Source organism: Calypte anna, chromosome 12 (assembly GCF_003957555.1).
Source record: "Calypte anna isolate BGI_N300 chromosome 12, bCalAnn1_v1.p, whole genome shotgun sequence".
Classification (NCBI taxonomy): domain Eukaryota; kingdom Metazoa; phylum Chordata; class Aves; order Apodiformes; family Trochilidae; genus Calypte; species Calypte anna.
Genome location: NC_044258.1, coordinates 20,200,470 through 20,216,012, shown reverse-complemented (window position 1 = coordinate 20,216,012; position 15,543 = coordinate 20,200,470).

The window sequence follows — 15,543 nt, the reverse complement described above, 5'->3', positions numbered from 1 at the left end:
AACGTGTCCTGGAAGATGCTTCAATTTTCCCACAGAATGGACCAGAAGGGAATGAAAAATAGAACAGGAAGACTGCTGAGGAGAGAAAGTGGATGTTGATCTGAGGTAGAGACACTGAGAACTGATCCAGGAAACAAAATAATAAAAATTAGAAGAAAGGTGAGGTCAGTAAATGGAGATGCCTTTGGAGGTGTCTTCCAGCAACCAACACTTGAAGGGACAAAGGGTCCCTGGGGACATCTCTGAGCCCCAGCACAGGGGCTGCAGGGGGGCTCCACAGGGTGCCCTCTCTCCTTGGGCACAGACCCCAGGACAGGCAGGACAACAGGATCCCTGTGAGACTCTCCAGGTGCTGCAGACATGGGCTTTAGGGCTTTGGGGTTGGTTTTTTGGTTGTGTTTTGGTTTGGTTTTTTTTAACATGACCTGAAGTACTTTTTGAGCAGCCACATAACCCCCTTGAGCTCAAGTTTCCTTGTAGAAAGCCACTCAAATAAGATGTCTGAACAAACCTGTTCCACCATTAGGAAAATTCCCTGCTCCCATTCCAAGTGGCTCTGCCAGGGGTTGGGTTCTTGCAGCACTGAGGGACCTTGCCCTGCCCTTGGGGTGGGTGCCAGGGAGATGCTGGGTGCCCAGGGGAGCAGACACAGCCTGGAAGGAGACACCGAGGTAAAGAGATTAAAATCCTCATGAAGCTGTGAGCCAGTGACAACAAATCAAACTATTTAAACAAATATTTCTGCTGGGAAGGAAAAAGACTATCTGCATCCCAGGTTGGGGACTCACCCCTGGATATCTGCTTGCACTTTAACCAGAAAAAACTTGTAGTCAGCCATCAGATGTCTGGAGGCAGAGAGAGGAGCAGGAAAGGTTCCTGCAGGTAAATGGCATCCAGGCACCCCGGGGACACAGCTCTGTTTGTGGGGCTGAGCTGGGGGTGCAGGGTCCCCAGGGAACCCCTGTCCCCTGCTGGGCTGGACAGGTTGGGTCCTTGGGTCAGACCCAGCTGTGCAAAATGCACCAAAAGAAATGGATCCCAGAGGTGGAATGAGAGAGGCTCTTTCTGCCTGAGCCAGCAGAAGCTTCTGCTAATCACACCTCAGCTGGAGGTGATGCTCTGCCTGTCTTACAGAAAGGAGAGGCAGCCTGGGCTTTGTGTGCTTGGAAATTATTTCCCTGAAAGCAATCCATTAAAAAAATAGAAAGAAAAAAGAAAAAAAAGGGAAAAAATAGAGAAAGCAAACAAATGACAAACCCACCCAAATAATATCAAACAGTTATGCACAGAACAGTACAAGGAAAGCAGGGTTAGCTCAAGGAAAACCAACAGCACTACTGCAATGCACCCTGGTGGAAAAAAAGAAGAAATCCTGGGAAATGGTGAGAAATGCTGGAGAGAGCAAGGAAGATGATCCAGGTGAAAACCAGGAGGAAGTCTGCACCCTGAGCAGCAGCCAGCATGTGAAGAGCCCATCTGTGCCTGGAGTGAGAAACTCATACAGAGTTCATATAAAAATCCCTGGAAGCACAAACACACCTTCAGCAACACCCAGGGAGATGTGGAACCTGATCAAACAGATGATTTGTGCTGAAAAATAGAAAACAGGTGGGAGTATACAAAAGAGTTTCCTACCCAGTATGCAGAGCCCAATGTTGGTTGGGTGAGGTTCACCTTGGCCTTGGCTTCCAGCCTGGCCAGGGTCCAGGAAAAGCCAGGGAAATTTAAAAATAAAAAACTGTGTTATAGTTGTAACAACACGAAAATAAATAAAAGAAGTAATCAATACTTTTAGAGAAGGTAAAAAAGAAAAATCTAAGTTCAGTACAAAGAAAAAGAGCCTGAGCTACCCACAGCTTCATTGAAAAGGAAGCCATGTGCACACATTGATTGTGAGCACCAGGCAGCGTGTTGTGGTGCTGTTCTCACTTTACAGCCACATGTTGGGCTTGTCAGGCTCAGAAAGCAGCAAAAAAGGAGAGAGAAATAAATCTGTAGCAGTCGAACAGAACAAGGGAGAAACAACCAAGGAATAAAAACCCAAACCTCTGAACCCATGGGGTGATCCCCAGCACTGAGGGGCACTTGGAGCTGGATCTGAAAGGCAGATTTGGGATGTTCCCAGGATGTGGGGAAGGCAGGGAAGGAGCAGGGAAGGAGCAGGGACAGAGTCAGGGAAAGCTGGAGGAGCTGGAGCCCAGTGCTGCAGGAACCAGTGAGGGTTTGGAAATACTTCTCTGCAAGAACAGCACATGTCCTGGGAGCTTCAGCAGAGGGAGAGCAGAAAGGACAGAGGAAACTGCTTCACACACTAAAGGGGCTTTTGGTTGAATTTGGTTAAATTGAGGAGTGCAAAAAGACTGTGTGATATGAATGTGAGGTAACCATCTCCTTTGGTGTCCAGACACACTTGTCCCCATCAGCAGAAGTGAGCTTCTCCACTGCCTGGGAGTGCACCATCCATATTCTCACAGCCTGGGGGTGGTCTTTAATTATGCTGATTATCAGAAAACTGCTTTAAACAGTGCATTTTGAAGGCCCGGCTTCTTTCTGGGAACATAAAATAAACATGAACATTTTCCAGGCCTTTGTCTCTGGCAGGGAGGTGCTGCAAACCACTGGGAACCAAAGCCTCAGAGCCAAATGTTCAGCTGATCAAACACTGCATGGCAAGCAGACTGTTTAACAAAAGAGATTACCACAACGTGTCCAGCATCCAGAAAATATTCAGATTATATTCCTATTATCCTCCTGCTGCTCGAGCTGGCAGCCCGCACAGCTGCCTGCCACAGGGCTGCTTCTCCACCTTATTTCTTCTTTAAATTACCAGAGCTTCCTACAGGTGCACAAGTTCCAACTAAAAGTCAGCTGGATGGATTTAAGCCAGAGTGTTCCCCTTGCCCAGCTGGAGGGGTTGTGTGGGGTTTTTTTTTCTAGATTTCCAAGTCTGCCAAAAAATCTTCATCACTTCCTTCAAGTGGAGACTCCTGGAGAAGAAGAGGTAGGGAAGGTGGGAGCCACTGCTGGCACTCCAGAGTAACTGAGAATCAGGGCAGGCTGGGGTTTTATTCATCACAAAGAGCTTCAGGTTGCCAAGTGCTGGCACTCCAGGACACCCCTGGTACCTTCTTACCTTGGGTTTCAAAGAGGAGCTTCTAAAGCTCTGGAGGATCACAGGGTGGTTCTGGGGGTGCTGAGGATCCAGCACCTTGCTGGGTGTTGCAGCTGGAGATAAATCAGCCTCCTGTGAAATGACAGCAGGCAGAAGTTTTTAGGATTGAAGTAGGGATTTTGTGCTCACTTGCAGCAAAGTCACCTCCAGATGTCTTTGCCCTGGAAGGCTCCAGAAAGCCACGTGGGACAGGGTGAGCAGACTGACACTGCTGATGTAAAAGGATGATGAGCATGACTGAAACCATGGAACAGCCATTACTGGATGATAGCCATGATAATAGGGGAGTAATTACTTATTAACAACAAGGAATAAAGAAAATCTCCATGGTCTAAGGTGCTACCCAACATTAAAAGCCATCCCAGACATCACCCCAATAACAAATTATCCCACTTGCTCCCTGGACTGATTTGGATTTCCAAAACATTGTGCTGGGTACCCCAAATCTTAGTTGTATTTCCAGGTGAAATTACCAAGTGTAAAACCAAAGAGAAAAGCACAGGGAGCTGTAGTCAGTCCAACAGAGCTTGGGTCCTGCAGACTCAGCCCTGCATGTGGCAGTATCCAACACCCACTCCTTCCACAGACCCAGCAGCTTTGTAGGGACAGCTGAATAAATGGGAAATAAATGGCTAGCAACATATGAATAAGTGCAAGAAATTCCCAGAAACTCCACCAACAACAAAGGGCTGAGTTTCCTGAATAAACTACCCAGTGATCATTATGGCAAATAATTATTTTGCCAAATTTCAGAATTTCCAATCTGCCTGGAAAAAGAGAAGTGGGTTTTTTGGGTTTTTTTGGTTTTTTGTTGTTTTTTTTACCTGAAATACCCATGATAACCATGGTTTTCACTTACTATAAGGAGTTGGTGACTGGACCTGCTTATTTGCTGTTTAATAAATAGCATTTCTGGTTGTCATTATTTTTCCTCCAATCACTAAATCCCAGACTGGTTCTGTTAAATACAGAGCTTCATGGAAATTATATTCAGCACTTCATCAGACCAAGATAAATTCAAGCAAGCACTGATATCTACCTGAGGTTCTTTTATATTTTTTTTTCTCCAGTTAGTTTTAGCTCTATTTATGCCTGTGTGGTAAACACCAGTAAAATGGGGCACTATTTATAATTTCAAGTTATAGCAGTGCATATATAGGATGATGTTTGGGTTTGCAGCAGCTGGGGGGAATGAGGGAAAATCTGGAAGGATAAGTCTGCTTTGTCCTTATACCTGAGAGCATAACAACCCCATAACCTCCAGCACTAAGGCACATTAAACTCCAGAGGAAGAGAAAACAAAATATAAAATGTTGAAGTATCCACACCCACACACAATAACTTCCTGCAAACAATGAGCCGAGTTGCTATAAAACCCATTACTGGGGTGATTCTAAACCAGAAATATGGTTCAGGAAGCCTTTTTAAGCAAGCATTTCCCAAAGTAATCCTTTATTGGCACTAGAAAAGATTGAAAGAACTAATATGGCTCTAGGACTCTGTAACTCTAAATGTATATCTATTAAGAGGACATTATAAATCATAAAAGTCTGTCACAGACAGAGACAAAGTAATGGGTTGGAAAGCAAAGATTAAATAAAGTTTAATAAAAAATTATTATGAAACAGTGATAAATGGGAATCAATACTTATTCTGTAATTCTACCATATTTCTTTGACATGAAATATCCCAAAATGTCTAAGTTACTTCCATCATTATCCCTTCTTCAGCTCAGAAAGAATTTCAGAGAGACTGCTTCAAACCAGCAGCTCTTCCAGGGGACACCAGGGAATGTCCCTTAGTCAATAAAGGAGCAGGTGACATGCCATCACTCATCCTCTTTGGAGATGACACAAAAATCTCCAGAGAAATTAGATTTACAGTAACCAGGAGAGCCTTGGGAACAACCCGGGATGGGGGCTCTGGGAATAAACCAGCCAAGGAAGGGGAGGGTTTCCCCAAGGCAAGGGACCTGGGGGGGAATGGGGTTCACTGGCAGGTGTCACAGCTCAGCATCACTCTGCTGGGCACTCCCAGGGCTTGTCCTCAGCAGCTGCCACCTCCTCCTGTCCCGGGGCTGGGTTTGCATGGAAAGCAGAAGAGGGAAAGAAAGAAGAGGGAAAGAAAGAAGAGGGAAAGAAAGAAGAGGGAAAGAAAGAAGAGGGAAAGAAAGAAGAGGGAAAGAAAGAAGAGGGAAAGAAAGAAGAGGGAAAGAAAGAAGAGGGAAAGAAAGAAGAGGGAAAGAAAGAAGAGGGAAAGAAAGAAGAGGGAAAGAAAGAAGAGGGAAAGAAAGAAGAGGGAAAGAAAGAAGAGGGAAAGAAGGAAAGAAGGAAATTCTTGAAGAGGTCCCTGCCTGCTTAGAGACCTGGGTGGCCTGGGACAGGAAGGGCAGGGCAGCACTGTCTTCTGGGGAGTGTTTTGTTGGGATGGATGGTTGTGTTTAAAGTTTAATAGAGCTGAGGCCATTGCCTCTCTCTGCCCACCCAGACGAGGAAGATGAGGAAGATACCAGAACCAGATGAACCTCAGGATGAAAGGAAAGATCCCACACAGACACCTGAGACTGCTCTACTTCAAACGCAGGAGACGGGGACATTTCCTGCTTGTGAGGACCTGTTCCTGACTGCATTCAGGAGAAAAATGTCTGCAGTTTTCACATACAAAATGTACCAAGTGATTTGGCCAGCTCAGCTCCCTTTTTGTCAAACATTTCCCTTATCTCCCAGCTGGCAGCAGCAGCCGGAGCCGTGTCCGCTGCCAGCACCGGTGCCACTCAAGTGGTGACCCCTTTGTTCCCAGACCTGGCTGGGTTTTTTCTGCTGGGGAAAGACATGAAGGTGATAGCTGACTGCAAAACCTTGGCCTGCATCCCTGCTGTGTCTATCACAAACACAAGAAAAGAGAGAAACTGATCTGCCAAGCGGAGAGAGCATCGGCTGCCCCTGGATAACCCCCCCTGCCACAGCCCTCTCCCCAGCCTCAGCACTGCCAGACTTTCCTCTAGCAAAGCAGTTAAAGCTCCCAGAAAGTGACTAATGTTGCTTTAAGGGCTGGTTAGTCAGTCTGAGTATATATTTAGTAGAATTCAGGATTTCTCTGTTCCCGACAGATTAGATAACGTGGTCAGTGGCTTCGAAAAGAATAAATGCAGAAACTCGTTTGCATCAGTGCTTTCAATTTGCTCAGAATGTTTTCTCATTTAATTATTAGCCCACGGTAAACTAGTTATCAATTAATTGCTAGAAAATGGAAGCGAGTGTGTGTTATTGCTCAGATCTCTAATTGGCTAGACTGATGCTTTCTTGTTAAATGCTAATTAAAGTTTTGAAACAGCCAAACATTAGTTAACTTTAAATGGCTTAACATGACACACTGAGGTATAAACATATTTATATTACACAGTATTTTTATGCCAGATTATGGGAAACCCAAAGCAAAGATGACTTTTTTTTCTTCACTAATATATATGCCAGTATTTTCATATGGCTCTGAAGTAAATGAGCAAGGAGTAGCAGAGAAGTTTTTCCTCTCAGTGTTTGTATGCATTTTTTTAATTCTTCCTCTAAACCTCCTCATTATAATATCATGAACCGTGGCTGAGCTCTGCCTCCCAACCTGACTGTGCCATGCACACAGCATGAACCTCCCACATGTGCTCCTGTTTGCCAACTAAAAATACATTATTGACACTACTCAATAACTTACCTGTGTATTTCCAGACTGCCACAGTGTTGTCCATCCTGCTCCCCTTCTCACCAGTCAGCCTTTTCTCTTTAAATACAGGAGAACTTGCTCACTGGATGGTACCAAGTGATCTCCTTGCCATGAAGAACTGATTTATGACAGGTTTGTTGTTTCACCATATTCATCTCAGCAGCTTTTGGGAAAGAAGAACCTCATGTTTGGCTTCCATGCTCTTTGGAAACCTGAGGAGCAATTAGAACACATTCCTGAGAGATATCAAACTAGATAGTCAAGGCTGATCAAGTTTATGGAATTCATTAGAAATTAAAACTGCAGGGAAGGAAACATCTGTGGCAACCCCCAATAACCCAATAGTTATTTTTAGGTGGCATTTCAAACACCAATTGGGTTCAGTCACTGGAACAAGTAATGTGATAGATGAAAGCTCAGCTTCTCCCTTAGGCACAGCACTCAGCTAAAAGTTGTAGTCCAAGGAGGAAAAAAAAAAATATCTCAGGAGGACAATAGCATCATCTCAATTTTCTGCAAAAGAGGGAAGGTGTTTGTTTAAGAAACATGAGATGCAAATATAAGCAGTTCATTGAAATCCCATGTAAAAACTGTGCAACTTTTTAAGGCTTCTAATTTGGAGGAAATGAATCATTACATTAGAAACCCAAATATCAATAGAAATATATCAAATATTTCTCTATATATTTCTATATATATATATTTCAATAATATATATTGAAAAACAAATATTGTTTTTCAGTTCAAGTGCATCTATAAGCTTCATATTTAACTAGACCTTGAGTATGAGAGACAAAAACCACACCAATTTATTTACATCCTGTAGGTCAAAGAGGGACCAGAAAACCCAACAAAGAGGGAGGGAGGAGGAATACAAGGCAGCATCCCTACACTGCAGTTTTTCTGCAAGTGTTTTAAAATTTTAATTCAAAAATCCCCACCTGTGCCCTGGTTCAGGTGGCCTGAGCAGAGCTCCCACAGTTCTCACCAGCTCTATGGGAGGAGATGTGGAAAGGCCCAAGTGGGAGGCAGAGGCAGAAAAATCCACTCAAAGCTGCCAAGCACTGCTGAAAACGAGAGAGTAATTTAGAGTCCTAAAGATGGGCTTTCTGAAGACATTTCTGCCATTAGAGGTGTACAAGTCCCATTGATTTTCACTGGGACTTCATCTCCCTGAAAATCCCATTCCAAGTGTTGAATAAAAAGCCAAAAATGTTAGAACTTGTGGCTGAGGTTTGCTTGCCACTGGACTACACCTGAGCAGGGCTCTTCAGCAGCCTCAGGGCCTTGCAGACATTCCAGTTTTTGAACTGATTGCAAAATCCTCATTTGAAATAGGAATATTTGCCATCAGATGCATGAATCTACCCACAAAGGAGATGCTGCAGCTGATGCCCTGCAGCTGCCCCTCTGTACAGCAAAACAACTCCTGTGGCTGAGGAAAACCATTTGATTGTCAAGAACTTGTGGAATTTCTCTTGAAATTATTATTTTTAAAGTTATCTGGAACTTTTTTCTTTAGAATACCTTGATTTACATCAGATTAGGAAATGCCACAAGGAAACATTGCTGTTCCCTGCCCCAGGTTCATGCAGGGAGATCCAAAGGGAGGGAAGGACACGTTCTGCTGCAAAAGTATTGCATCCAAAAAAATGTGCTGTGTGCTCCAAGCTGGCAGCCCAACGTCCTGCCCAGGACTCTGGGCTTCAGGAGATCCTCTGGGAAAGCAATTTCCTCTGGGTGCACAAGCCCTACAATTTCTCTGCAGGACTGGGCAGCCCTGGCTGTCGAGCAGCCATCAATTATTGAGTCATTTGCTTCTGGAGTCACACACTGGGACTTCATTATGCCCTAAACTTCACTGCCACAGAATGAAAATATACTTCTTGGCCTAAAAAAAAAAAAAGGAATAAAACAAGAGAGCACGATGGTGGCCAAGAGAAAGGAAAGTGCCAGAAAATATTGGGTTATATTGCACACCACCTCCAGGAGCACCCAGCCAGCCACCCACTCCTCCTCAAGGGGTGTCAGGATGCTGGGTAGAGCCTCATGCACCTTGATTTATATCAAAATTTACATGGGAAGTGTGGTTCTGTACCTGCTAAACCCCAGGAACCCACGTGGCAGCCCTTGTTCCAGTAAAATACATTTTAAGCAAAGGAAATCTGCTTGTTAGCCAAAGAATGCTCCCACCCTGCCCTCCCTCTCACAGAAACATTCATTCCCTTGGCTTGCTCTTCTCTCTTCACTTCCAAATCCTCTGACTCTGCTGAGGTCAGAAGAGCTGTTCCTGACATGGGCCCATCTATGGCCTCAAGTCCAGATGCCAACACACAAAATAGGTGTCTGGTTCCTGGGCATGTTCCTGGCCCCTCAGTGACTGCAGGGTGGTTGTCTGCATCCCCTGCCTGCCTCTCAGTAATGAGAGTGTAATTGTTGGTGAGTATAAGACAGAGCATCTCATTACAGCCAACCTGTCAGCATGCCTTAGCTCCAGCCTCTCTCTACAGATTCTATTTCCCCTCTCAGGGTTAAATAAACATTTCTGCTCCTCTGTTCCCAGACAAGCCTAATGCTTGCTCCCTGACAGTTCTCCTGGCTCACCAGGAGGACACAGTGCCCTGAATTGCTCTTAAAACATTTAATTTCCCACCTCGGAAGCACAGCCAGAAAGTGAGAGCTTTAAGGACAGGTTGGTGTGATCCCTCTGCTCTCCTGGTGCTCAAAGCATCAGGATGTGAGAGGAGAAGGTGCCCCAGGGTCCATCACTGCCCAGAGATGAGAGGTGGTACCTGGGAGCCACCAGACATGGGTGGCACTGGGGGAGCCTCACCCTCACCTCTCAATTCTCCTGTGGATCTTTCCCCATCCCTCCCAGGAGCCCTTGGACCCATCAGGCACCTGCCCAAGGGTAAAACACTGATAAATTGAAGCAGTATTTCCCTACCTCTGTGTAAGGGCATCAGCAGAGATGTGGTACACAGCTACGCCCTGATCACAGACATACACACACACAAAGAGATGAATATCCTCCCTGAGGTGTCACCATCCTCCCTGAGGTGTCACCATCCAACCTGGCACGTGGCACTGAAGACAAAGAGAACTCCAGGACAACTACATCTCCAAGTTTCACATCTTACCTCATGCAAATTTACATCTCTAGTACCAAGGCAGCAGAAGGGCTGCAGTGTAGAGGGATGTTTTCTAACACCTGTGAAATTAGAGATGCTCTAAATAGAGGGATATGAGCCAAAGTTTTAACTCTGGTCAGGAAATGAGAATAAGCCCTCAAACCTCAGTGCAGCTTTGAAAAAACCTAACATGACCTTGCCACCAAGCCACCCCAGTCCATAACTTAGGCAGCTAGTGCTCAGAATCCTCACAGGTAAATGAGGACAGGCAGAAATCAGGTGCTGAGTTCAGCCTTTAAGGCCAGCAGTCACATCCAAATATCTGATTTTATTTTCTGGGGGAAGGAGACTCTGCCACAAGGCCACTCAAACAGCAGGGAGGTCCCAAAGACTCAGACCCAGCCAGTCCCAGCATTGGGACAGCAGAGGAGGTGTTCACCAACCACCTTCACTGCCCTCTGCTTTTGCTGACTTGAATTTCAGTGGTTAACCTGCTGCTCCAGGCTCTGCTGCAGCCCCAGAGCAGAGGGGTAAAGGCTGCTGGTTGTTGGGACAGCAATTCCTTTGCTGTCAACCTGTAACACCCAATTACTGAGCCCACATCCAGCTTAGGAAGCCCTGGAGCTGGGAATGGTGAGAGGCAGAGAGCATCTGGGGAGGAAACCTCCTTCTCCACTTGCTCCTTAAACTTTGCCTTCTGGCTATAGCCCCAGCCAAGCCCTGGGGCAGAGCAGCCCTGGCTCTGACCCACTCCAGGCACCTGCAGGACTTTCAGAAGTGACAGGAGCCATTCCTCACCCTGCCTCCCCCCTTCTCCATCAGCCCAGCACACTTACTGCAAACACCAGCATTAAGCAGCAAGAGCAATCGAGACCCCTCTGAGGAGACATTGCCAAGCACCATCCAGTTTTATTAAGAGTATTGATCGTGATTTATTTGTGCCTGGGAGAGATTAGAGTTCCATCCCTGCACAGTATTATGTGGCCACTGTATATACTGATTTTTTTTCAGGAATGATGGATTATATCTTCAGAAGTGATTCATTAAGAGATCCTTCCCCACCAAAAATCTCAGAGAAGCCTCTTTCGAATCCTTTAATAAAATCCAAAGAAAAGGTTTTAGCAGCTTTAGCAGCCATAAAGTCTGAATTTGCCCCCATTTTTTTATTGTTCGGGTGAACATGAACCAGAACAAGGAATGAGGTACTTTGTCCTGTTATTGCACAATTCCACAGGATCCAAGGGCTGGCTCTATCAGAGTAATGGGCTCCTTAGCAATTTGTACCCATTTCCCCTGCTGTACATCAGCCCTGGTGAGTGGCCCTGCTGCAGGTACCCAAGATCAGGCAGCGAGGACCTCACTGCTGGACCTTCCCCACAGCTCCCAGCAGCTCCACTCTGCTCCACAAGGAACCATTCCCACCCTGCTGTGGAAAGCATTTGCAAAGCTCATCTTCCCAGGACGAGGAGCTGTGGAATTGAAAACCAAAGAGAGGTTTACTCATGTTATGTATTATTGATGCTGAAGGTGCTGCATCCTTCAGCAGTGCAGTCAACTTCATTCCGCCACACTCTTGACCCAAAAGGCAATTATTTCTGCCATTTTCCTCTTTCAGCTGAGCTCAAAGAAACCAATCAAGCATTAAGGAGCTTGCACGCACCTTAAATGGTGATATACACTCTAAATTATTTTATGTACAAACTCATATAAATCCAGAATACAAAAGCACTGCTGGATTTTATAGATTTGCCTCTTCAGGAGCCTGTTACTGCTGTCTACAGCTGGAGCTGGAGCTGCACTTTAGCACCAGGCAGCTGGCTCCCAGCAGTCTGGGGGGCTTAGGCTTCCTCAATAACTCTGAAGAAAAAAGCCTTGATAAAAGGGTTTGAATCAGCTTCATCCAAGCGTTTGGAATTATGAAAAGATGAAGACAGAAGAGACAATTTGCTGTCAGCTGACTGATCACTTCACAATATGACAGAAATAGGAACTCTGAAATAATCAGCACCGGGCTGCCAGTGTCAGAACAAAAGCATTTGTCCAGAGATATCTATAGCTGTGTCTGCTTACAGCTTGTGTTGGAAATAACATTCCTCAGGAAAGCTGGATTACTCTGCTTGGGGCTTTGCTGCTGTTTTCTCTTACTTATGTATAACTTTTGATTTATTTTTTTAATGTTAAATAAAACAACTGAATCAAAAAGAGATCTTTCAGCACTGGCTCTGCCAATAGCAGTTCTGAGAGCTTTGACTGTGGCCCTGAGAAGAAGAAAGATCTTCAGAGTTACAAAGTGCATGCAAATTAATATCCATCCACAGCCCTTTTAATCTCCCATCTGCAGAGCTCATTGGTCCAGCATGGAGCAAACATCACCAGTTTGAGATAAAAGAGATCAAAACTTCCAGTCCTGTTGCTATTATTTCATCCCCACCCCCAAGTCCACTGCATCCCTACGTACATCCCAGTGCCAAGGTGGGAACAGCAGTGCAGGAGGCACCAGAAGTTTTATATTTCCATGTGTCACATAAAATCCTCATTTTCCTGAGAAAGAGCACAGGTATTTCTGCAAGAATTAGAGGTTTCCTATGTAATAAAGTGATTTGTCACCTCCAACTTGAACATTAAATCATTGTCCATCTTGTGGATCCTGTTTAGAACTCCAGATACTGAGAAGCCCTTTAGAGAAGCTACAGGAGTTTAAAAATCTATTTTTGTAGTTGGAAAATCATATAGCATACATATACATAGGGCAATAGGATAGATGGTTTTGGTGGAATGTTTTTTAAGGTTTTATATCAAGAAATGTAATAGACAGTAGGATACAGATACCAACATGTTAGCCCTCCTCGGGGAAGCAGAGTTTGGGAAGGAGTCAGCTACCTGGTGGTTTGTCATAAAAACCAGAACACAAACCTAAAATGAGATCTCCTCCCTGTCAGCCTCAGCAGGAACCCATCAATCTGTTTAATGACAACAACTCACAACACCAAACAAACAAAAACAATAACTCAGTGAGCTCTGGTGCAACCTCAGCAGCCCCCCCAGCTCCTTCCTGTTAAAGCCTCCTGTGAGAGGTCCCACCAAGCTCCTGGGGATGCACCCTGTGCCCCAGGAACCAGCCCAAACCCAACAACTGCCCCTGCCTCACACAGAAAAACAGGAATTTATTCTGTGCCAGGGAACTTCGTGAGCCACAGCTCCAGCAGGGAATAATTCCTCATCCCTGGGTACCCAGAGCACTGCCCAAGCTTTGCACAGCCCTGCCCAGGGGGAGGAACTGAGCCACCAACTGAGGCTCCTCCAGGAGCCCAAATATTTGCCCTGCCTCAGGCCTTGTGTAAGCAAATTATCAGCTTCTATATACACTTGACTTTGTGCAATTAAGCTTCCCTTGAATACCCAATCTTTGTGAAAGCTCATTACCATAGGATTGCTCCTTCAGATCAGAGAGGGGATGTACAGAAAAGGTTCCACGTTGCTGTGCCTCCAACTGAAACACCTCCCAGAAGGAAATTAACAGAACACGATTTCTAGCTCAATCATCCTTCTTTGTGCCCCCAAATATGTGTTTTATTCGGGGTGAAGCCTCTCAGGTTGGGTTTTGTTACCCAACACCTCCAGTGTCAGCCACGGAGCAGGGACACAACGGAGCCACCCCCTGAGAGAGCCCAACACAAACTTGACCTAAGCTCTCCAGCAAGATAACTGGTCAATACTTCAAAAGAAGAAAAAAAATATATATATATTATTGGGCATGCTGTTAAATGCCCTCCAGTTTGCACAGCCTACTATTTTGCTGGCAGAAGTGCCATTAATCCAAAGGGAACTCCCTTGCTATCTGGCTGCTGCTTTCTGCCAGCAACATGCAGTTGCTTCCTGACTCCCAGGGAGAACTTTTAAGCCTAACCCAAACTTAATGACTAATAAAAACCCCCAAAAAAACCCACAAAAACAATCAAACAAACAAAACCTGATGTCCCCAACACAGCAGCACCTAACTGCTTCAGAACCATGGACATGTTCATAGCTCCCAAGCACCAGGCTGTCACCAGCCCTGCTTTCACCTGGAAAAAAGATCAAGAGAAAACAAAAGATTTTCCCCTCCAAGTTTTTCCCTCAGCAGAAATGTTGCTGTTTGTTGATCCCAGTTGGTAACAACCTTGAAATGGGAAAAAAAAAATTATTGAGAGACAGAGCCAAGCTGCTGGGCATCTGCAGCACCCAAGGGAAGGTTCTGGTATTGCCCCCACTGCTCTTTTTTCCTCCCTCTTCCTTGTTTTTGAACTTCCAGCTTTGGGAAGCCCAAGCTGTCCCTCTGCAGAGCTGTAGCAAAGGCTGAGGATGAGCCAGAAACTCTAATAAAAGTAACCCAGCCAAGCAGGAGCACTCAGACTGGTTGTTTATGTGGGTAATATTTTTCTACCCGAGCAAGAGATAAAAAGTAGAGCTGGTGATTCTGGCTGGGTTGTTTCAATTAAAACTAAAAAAAAACCCAAAAGGAGCAGCCAGAGAGCAGAGGCAGTCAGCCCCATCTGACCCAGCACACACTGGAGGTCACGATACAAACACAAACCCCCAGCTTCTTCTCTGGGTTATGCTTCTCTCCCAGGAAGGTCAGGGATGATAAAGGCTGGTTCAGCCTTTGCTTTGCTGGGGAAAAAGCTGGCACAAAGCACTGAAATTATCCTTTGTTGTCTGTTGGGGAACACCAGGAACCTCTGCAGCCCCCAAACTCCTCCTGTACAAGGGGACTAATCCTGTACCTGTTCCCAGGGGAGACCAGAGGGGCTGAAGCTCCTGTCTTCAAAAAAAAACAAAACAAAACATCAAACAAACAAAAAAAAGCCCAAAACAAAAAATCCAACCAAAAAATAACTAAAAAAAAAAACCAAACACCAAAAACCTTCCCCAAAAAAACCAAAAAAAAACCCCCAAAAAACCCAATAAACCAAAAACAAAACCAAAAAAAACCCCAAAAAAACCCCCAAAAAAACCTAACACAAAAAAAACAACCAAAAAAAAACAACTCTCCCCCCCCCCAAAAAAAAAAAACAAAAAACCAAAAAAAAACCCCAACCAAAACCCAAAAACCCCACTCCTGCCTTCACAGAGAGCTCCTGCTGGGTCCCATCACAAAGATATTGAAGCCAAGATCATATCCTCCAGCTCCAGGGGAGAGGCCATTCTGACTTACATGCTTTTTAATCGGTTTTCTAAATGTCATCTTGGTCCCCAGGACCAGAAATTCAGTATCTCAGCAGCAATCTGCTTCAGACTTCTCATGAAAGTGCTCACAGCACTCCAGCAGGGTGAGGTTTAGCAGCAGCCCCTCTGGAGTGTCCTGCAGGTCCTGATGCCCAGCAACCCCACCTCCCCACCACCTTTTCTCCACCAGACCACGCGAGGGATGCTCAGACCCATTTTGCCAGGCAAGTGTTTCAAGTGGCTTAACTTACAGATAACATGCTGGAGAGAAGAATTTCCTGATTAAAAGAAAAAAAAAAAATGAAAAAAGAGCTTCTAGAA